The sequence below is a fragment of the Somniosus microcephalus genome, chromosome 4 (genome assembly GCF_052327205.1).
Source record: "Somniosus microcephalus isolate GS21.2 chromosome 4, FLI_Smic_1.0, whole genome shotgun sequence".
In the NCBI taxonomy this organism is placed as follows: domain Eukaryota; kingdom Metazoa; phylum Chordata; class Chondrichthyes; order Squaliformes; family Somniosidae; genus Somniosus; species Somniosus microcephalus.
In genome coordinates this window covers 34,582,966-34,591,399 of record NC_140990.1, presented here as the reverse complement: position 1 = coordinate 34,591,399, position 8,434 = coordinate 34,582,966, and the positions used below count along the sequence as shown (strand labels likewise).

Here is an 8,434-nt window from a genome sequence, read left to right as displayed (position 1 = left end):
TCTATCCTTCCGAATTGTCAAATACCCTGGAATATTCAGTTCCCAGTCCTGGTCACCTTGCAACCAAGTCGTTGTAATGGCGATCAGATCATACCCATTTGTATCTATTTGTGCCGTCAACTCATCTACCTTGTTACAAATGCTGCGTGCATTCAGATATGGAGCTTTTAACTTTGTCTTTTTACCAGTTCTCCGTGTTTTGGCCCCATTTTCTGTTGCACTCTTATTTATAAACATTCTGTCTCTTCCTGTCACACTCTGGTTATTATTTCCCTATCTCTATCCTGCTCTATTGTTTTCTCATTTCTCATTGACTTTTTAAATTCCCGCTCAGCAGGACCCTCCGCCCCGCCACCACTATTTAGTGTAAAGCGATCTCCACAGCCCTAGTTATTCGATTCGCCAGGACTCTCGCCCCAGCATGGTTCAAGTGAAGACCGTCCAAACAGAACAGCTCCCTCTTATCCCAGTACTGGTGCCAGTGCCCCACAAATCGAAACCCATTTCTCCCACACCAGTCTTTGAGCCACTCGTTCATTTCTCTGATCTTATTTACCCTATTCAAATTCGCTCGTGGCTCAGGTAGTAATCCAGCGATTATTACCTTTGTGGTTCTGCTTTTGAATTTAGCCCCGAGCTGCTCATACTCTCTCAGCAGAAACTCTTTCTTTGTCCTACCTATATCATTGGTACATACGTGGACCATGACAACTGGATCCTTCCCTTCCCACTCCAAGCTCCACTCCAGCTCAGAGGAAATGTCCTTAAGCCTGGCCCCAGGCAGGCAATACAACCTTTGGGACTCACGCTCTCGGCTGCAGAGAACAGTATCTATCCCCCTAACTATACTGTCCCCTATCACTACAACATTTCTTTTTACTCCCCCCACTTGAATGGCTCCCACGGTGCTGTGGTCAGATTGCTCATCCTCCCTGCTGTCCCTTCCCTCGTCCACACAGGGAGCAAGAATCTCGTACCTGTTGGACAAGGCCAAGGGCTGAGGCTCCTCTATCACTGCCTGCTGGATCCCAATAACTGCCTCGCTTGTAGTCATCCCCTCCTGCCCCTGACCATGGGCCAAATTGGAAGTAATTACTCTAGTGGGTGTGACTTCCTCCTGGAACTTAGTGTCCAGGTAACGGTTTCCCTCTGTAATGTGTTGCAGTGTCTGAAGCTCGCACTCTAGCTCATCAGCTCTGAGCCGAAGTTCCTCGAGCAGCCAACATATGCTGCAGATGTGGCCGCCGTAGACCTCAATGGTGTCCACCAGCTCCCACAACAACAACACATTGCTTGGTCTCCCATCACAAATAATAAATTAATTATTTTTAAAATTTGGAACACATGAATCTTAATCTACACCAGGAACCAACGAAATGGAAAGAAGAAACTCTACTGGTCCCTGTGGAAACAGGCAGATCAATAAATTAAACCCCTAGGATGAAATATACAATTTTATCTTGAGAAAAGCAATTATTTATGCAGAAGGAGGTGAAAATGTGGAATAAATGCATGAAATATTTTAACAGGGGAAATAGATCGGAGATTATAAAAAGAGGAATAATAAAGGGTGCGAGCAGCGGAAAGGAAAGTGCAGACTTGGTGGGATTAATCAATTGTTTCTGTGCGGTAAAATTCTAAGATTCATCGAGAATGCTTTCATGGTGAATACTTATATTTTCTCCCTTTGCTCTGTATCACTGTGTGTCTGTGATCCCCACAATGTTCAGGTTTGTGAACTCTCCCTTTGCTCTGTATCACTGTGTGGCTGTAATCCCCACCATGTTCAGGTTTGTGAACTCTCTCTGTGCTCTGTATCACTGTGTGGCTGTAATCCCCACCATGTTCAGGTTTGTGAACTCTCTCTGTGCTCTGTATCACTGTGTGGCTGTAATCCCCACCATGTTCAGGTTTGTGAACTCTCTCTGTGCTCTGTATCACTGTGTGACTGTAATCCCCACCATGTTCAGGTTTGTGAACTCTCACCCTGTTCTGTATCACTGTGTGTCTGTAATCCCCACCATGTTCAGGTTTGTGAACGCTCTCCGTGCTCTGTATCTCTGTGTGTCTGTAATCACCACCATGTTCAGGTTTGTGAACGCTCTCCGTGCTCTGTATCACGGTGTGTCTGTAATCACCACCATGTTCAGGATTTTGTACGACTCTCTCCGTGCTCTGTATCAGTGTGCTGTGCACGGACGAAGTGCACAGTAATACACAGCGGAGTCACTCAGTTGCAGTTTCGTGATGTTTAACCGGCTGATTTTCTTGGCAGGATCGACAGAAGCAGAAATTCGGCCCCCGGTAGCGTTTTCTTTATTCCCCTCTCCTGAAGTGTGTCTCTGAAGCAGGTATTTCGGATCCTGCCCTGGGGACTGACGGTACCAGTGTACTGTGTACTGACAGAACCCTGAATATTCTCAGGTTAAAGTAACGGTGTCACCGGCAGCAGAGGTTTGTAGAGACGGATCCTGAGACAGCGGGGAACTGGAATCTGCGGGATTCAAATGGGATATTGTTATTTATTTGGCTGTTGTTTACCCGAGAATACTTGTCAATCACAGGAATAGTTCTGCCAATCGCGCTAATGCGATTCTTCATTTGAAGCCTGTTCCAACTTTATTCAGTGTCATTCGCAAAGGAACCAGGGGGGGGGGGGGGGGGGGAAGTGCGCTGAGGAGAATGTATTTACGCAGCGAGTTGTTATGATCTGGAAATGCACTGCCTGAAAGGGTGGTGGGAGCAGATTGAATAGTAACTTTCAACAGGAAATTGGATCAATACTGGAAAAGGAACACTTATCAGGGCTATGGGGCAAGAGCGGGACGAGTGGGACTAATTGAACAGCTCCTTCAAAGAGCCCCACAGGCAAGGTGCGCCGAATGACCTAATTCTCTGCTGTATGATTCTATGATTTCTATTGAATTTCTGTTTTTATTTTTCTTGGTGAAAGACAAACCCGAAAAACATAATAGTCCATTCTCCTCCTCACTGAGACAACCACATTTCAATGATGTTTGACCCAGAGTAACCCGGCTGTGTTACGTCACTGCGCACAGCAAGATCCAACATAAAGCAGTGACATTCCTCAGCATCGATTGAGCAAAACTGACACTGAAAATCTGTTGGTCAAAGGTCAATCTATTCCTGCAGTTTAACAGTTCACGGGAGCTCCTGTCTGACTCGCTCTATTTGTCTCTTTTCTTCCATCAGTGGGGCGCCATTTGCTCCATTTCACTTTACTTTGCATTATTTACAGTTAGTTTAATTTTATTTCTACATCTGGGCCGCTCACTTTGTGCTGTTTGTGGTTTTTTGCCAGCCTGAGAACTTCTCTCAAAGTCTCTCGGTTGTCGGTTGGGTTCAGTCTGTGCAGTTTCCGCTGTGGTTTTACTGTTACTCACTGGGAACTGTCCCTTCAGGCTCTCTGACAACTTCAATTCCTTCAGCCCATTGGCTGATTCTCTCCCGTGTTCTCCGGGCGGAGTTTTCTCTGAGTTTTACATTATACAGAATCTGAAGAACAGGAACAGGCCATTCGGCCCAACTGGTCTGTGCCGGTGTTTATACTCCACACGAGCATCCTCCCACTCTAATTACCTCTTCCCACCCTAACCCGTGTCCCTCGATTCCTTTCTCCCTCTTGTATTTTTCAAGCCTCCCCTTAAATGCATCAACGCTATTTGCTCCAACTGCTCCGTGTGGCAGCGAGTTCCACATTCTGAGCCTCTCTTTGTGAATAAATTCTTCCCAATGTCTTTATTTGTTCTGTTAGTGACTATTTTATATTTGTGGCCCCTTGTTCTGGACTCACCCACAATGGAAACCGGTTCCCCACGTGCACCCTATCGAATCCGTTCATCATTTAATTACCTCCATCAGGTCTCCTCGTTTTCTTCTCTTTTCCAGAGAAAATATTCCCCACTTGTTCAATCTTTCCAGAAATGTGTGGATTGCTGCTGATGTCTTTTCTCAGGAGTGTAAGAAATCCAAAGCTGAGAAATGATCAGGAGTCCAATTGCAGCCCGTCCCTTCAGTAAATCTCACTGCCCCGGTGTTGGATTGTGCTTTGAACGGCCCAGAGACCGGTGTCTCCACACCCCCGCCCGGCCGGTGAACTCCGATATTTCTCTCCCTTTCGGTGAATGATTTCTTGCTGGTTCTAAATGGGCTTCCCTCCAGTCAGTACTTGTTCACTCGGGTGTTCCTGTTCTCTTTTATAAGAACATTAGTACCTCGCCCTCACTCGCTCACTGCCCAGTGCTGTTTCAGTTAACAGTAACCAGGGATACAGATATTACTGCAATCCGATCTCTCAAACATGAACATTAAATATTACAGAATGTAGAGCCCAGAAACAGGCCATTGGGCCCAATCGGTCCATGCCGGTGTTACTGCTCCACACGAGCCTCCTCCCACCCCATCAACATATCCTTCTATTCCTTTGTCCTTCACCTACTTATCCAGATTCCCCTTAAATGTATCGATGTTATTCGGCTCAGCTACTCCCTGTGGCAGCGAGTTTCACATTCTGACCACTCGCTGGGTAAAGAGCTTTCTCTGGAATTCCCTATTGGATTGATTAGAAAATATATAACAATTTAAATAATATAGAAAACTCTCTGTAGTTTGGAACTTTTACATTTCGACTTAGACGAGAGACATTGAGGCAAATGATTGCTTATATAAAAGCAACTGGAATAAATGTCAGATACAATACCACTAATTTCAGTCACTGAGTGTCCAATAATGAAATGCCATCTAGACCTACAGGCGGATCTCTTATATCTGAAGCCCCACCCAGTTTTTCTGCCGCTGCAGTTATCAGACGGGCCGCTGCAGGAATCAGACAGGCCGCTGCAGGAATCAGACAGGCCGCTCTATTGTTGGGATCATGCTCCCGGTACCTGGTTCACACTGCCCGGCTTGGACTGCAATCTCCTACCCAGGAGGGAGCTCTGTGAACCTCTGCCCTGCTCACAGGGAAGGAGAGAGGTCCCTCAGTCACCGTTAACACGGAGAATGGAGGCCGGAGTTTCGACAATCTGCGGTTATTTAAATCAACTGGGAATCAGAGTGAGAGAGATTCCGGGATGCTCATGGGATCCCCGAGGTCCCCGTTCAACCAATAATGGTCCAGGTGGGATTAAACTCCGCAGACTGCCTGCTCCGTGGGGGCTCACACCTCCTCGCTCAGGACTCACACCCGGACTCGACCCCGGTTTATATTCCGCTTCCCAATCTAAAACTGCAGTGAACCACCCCTATTAGTAAACCGTTCTATTTGATTTTGAAGGGGTTTGAGCTGATACTGATCTTAATAATAAACTGACGGTAAACATTAAAAGGGACAGTCTAACAAGGCGGGCTTTGGACTCACTTACCGGCTGTGACAGTCACCACCGTCCCGGATCCATCCACAGTATCATAATCATAATCCACCACAGTGACACCGCTCTCAGTCACCCCGGTACACGAACCACCGACACCTCAATCTACCGGACACACATCACCAGACAGTCGGCGCTGCCCAATTATTCCAGGGATCAATAAACAATATTCCGTGTTCCACAGTCCCGGTCGGTTCAAACTGTTCTTTGTCAGACTCTGAGCTCTCAGTAAAATGGCCCAGGAACACGGGCCGGAGATGGGCGCTTCATAGAAACGGAGAAAATATCAAAGAAAGAAAACTGAAAGCAGGAAATTACAATGGAATTAAACCAGATTACAGCGATAATAACATCAAATCCAAAATTCAGGTTCCGGACCCGGGGAATTTATATTTTAATTGTACACAGGTATTTGCTCAGTTCTCATCCACTGTGAGGATTCCCCCACCCACCAGTAAACACAGTGTTTCAAGTCAGCATCAAATCCCCCGGTACTCGGTGAGATGGGGGCACATTAGTTACACGGCGGGGACCGCGGTTCCCGGTTCCAGCTGTTAGAACAGGATTCCCTCTGGTGTTCGGGAATTGTTACTGGGAATCAGTCATTCCCAATCGTCAGTCATTGACACCAATCCCGAGAAAGACACCGCCCGTACACACTCAGCATTTACAAAACTCATGGTGTTAACTGTAGTCATCCAATCTGATTATAAACTGAACTGTGGGGCAGAGGGTGCGAGGCGGAACTGTGGGTTCAACGGCAGATTGACTCCGCTTTTTCACTTGTTTCTGTGACAATCTGCATTGAGAGTTTTTGTATCGCGGGAGGTCGAGGCCCATCACTGTGTAGCTACCGTACCGGTACTCAGCTTTACAGTAATAGGTGGCGCTGTCTTCAACTCGCACATCCCGAATTTCCAACAAAAATGTCTTTTCTGCCTTATTAGTCGACACAACAAATCGCCCTCCGCTCGAGATCCGCTCCCGCTCCGTCCCGGTCTGGGTTTGTCTGAAGAAATCCCCATTCGTTAAAGGATTACGGTTAATACCACCATAGAAAACGCAGTTGATGGTGAGAGACTGACACTCCGCTCTAGTCACCGCAGGCGGTGTCTGCACCACTGACTGACTGAAAGAGCCTGGAAATTAAACAGAGAGAGTTTAATCGGCCATCAGAGCCGAACCACACAACGGGGCTAAAACCCTGACAGTGTCTGAAATTCGGATGGACCCGGGCAGCTTTATATTAAATCCATACAATGTCGGTTTGGTTGGTCGGTACTCACGGGGTAAACAGACACACAGGGTGAAAACAAGAAGGATTCCCATCCTTCTGCTGACTGGAGCTGATGGTTTATATGACGGACAGCTGGAGGCTGCAGCCCTGGACTGTTCTGGGAGGCTGTGCCTCAGAGCGGGACTGAAATACTTCAGGGGGTCCAGTTGATTTCCACAGGGCGGCGTCCCGGAGATCACTGATGGGTCGTTCAGTTCCCGGATCTCTGGCTGTGTGTTGTGTGAATAATCGACAGGTTTAAAGACTAACCTGCAGTTTTCTAGCGCTTCATTGGGTCTCTGAGCTCGATGTGATAGCCCCTCCCACATTGTACCAGGGGGGAGTTGTTCTGTCGGCAGTCACTGCCGGCCGCCTTTGCCCCATATTAATAAGCTGGGAGGTCGGCTCATGTGTTTTTATTGGTTGGTGTTTATTGAGGGTGGAATGTGGGCCCAGGACACCGGGAGGATCCCCCGCTCCTATTCCAATAGTGCCGGGGATTCTTTATCATCTCCCTGAATGGGCTGGGGACCTCGGTTAAACCTCTGATCGAAGAACGGCGCCTCAGACCCTGCAGCACTCCCTCAGTCCAGCAACTGAGTGTCTGGTTACAATATGAGACAGTCCGGGGCCATTTTCAATAGTACAGGCAGATACACACAATATACATAAATAATGAACTCTCTCTGTAATTTAAACAAATGCTTCATGCACCGCCCCCTTCTGTGGTTTGCTTGTAAGTTTATGTTTCAATTAAGTAATGATTGGTTTCAAGGTCTCTAATATTCAGAGTTTCCAGGTGCAGTGACAGAGAATGGAGCAACACTCGGAAGGCGAATCGACATTGGGGGAACTCTGTGCTTGTGGCTTGTTTTAAAGAACACAATCACTAACTTGTGACATCTGTTCATTGTGTAAAAACAGTCTCTGGCCCAGCAACATACTCTGATCAAATAAACCCAGTGTACAGTCCGCGATCAAAGGGTCTGGAAAAACTTACAGGGGAGAGGTGTAAAGGGCTACACAATATTGCACACAGACACCGAAAGGGCATCAAAGAACAAGTGGCGAGCTAAGGGCCACAGGCGGCCTGTACGTCACAGAATAATGGCCGACAGTACGTCACATAATCATGGCCGACACAACGTCACATAAAGAAGGCCTTGTTGAAGAAATGGACAGAAGCGCAGGGTGTGAGGGTGAACAGGAGTTAAGACACAGACAGAAGCGCAGGGTGTGAGGGTGAACAGGAGTTAAGACAGGGAGAAGCACAGGGTGTGAGGGTGAACAGGAGTTAAGACAGACAGAAGCACAGGGTGTGAGGGTGAACAGGAGTTAAGACAGGGAGAAGCGCAGGGTGTGAGGGTGAACAGGAGTTAAGACACAGACAGAAGCGCAGGGAGTGAGGGTGAACAGGAGTTAAGACAGACAGAAGCGCAGGGTGTGAGGGTGAACAGGAGTTAAAACACGGACAGAAGCGCAGGGTGTGAGGGTGAACAGGACTTAAGATACAGACAGAAGCGCAGGGTGTGAGGGTGAACAGGAGTTAAGACACAGGGAGAAGCGCAGGCTGTGAGAGTGAACAGGATTTAAGACACGGAGAAGCGCAGGGTGTGAGAGTGAACAGGAGTTAAGACACAGACAGAAGCGCAGGGTGTGAGGGTGAACAGGAGTTAAGACACAGCCAGAAGCGCAGGCTGTGAGAGTGAACAGGAGTTAAGACACAGGGAGAAGCGCAGGGTGTGAGGGTGAACAGGAGTTAAGACAC

General features: G+C 47.6%; 1 pseudogene across 1 annotated transcript; it reads right to left on the bottom strand.

The window, feature by feature from the left end:
• Positions 1 to 1,503: 1,503 nt before the first annotated feature.
• Positions 1,504 to 7,577, bottom strand: LOC147118598 (uncharacterized; annotated as a pseudogene). The gene is made up of 4 exons (XR_015077866.1): positions 7,493 to 7,577; positions 6,677 to 6,896; positions 5,385 to 6,529; positions 1,504 to 2,494 (listed from the first exon to the last, which is right to left on the bottom strand). The product of XR_015077866.1 is annotated as an uncharacterized LOC147118598 (transcript).
• Positions 7,578 to 8,434: the final 857 nt, after the last annotated feature.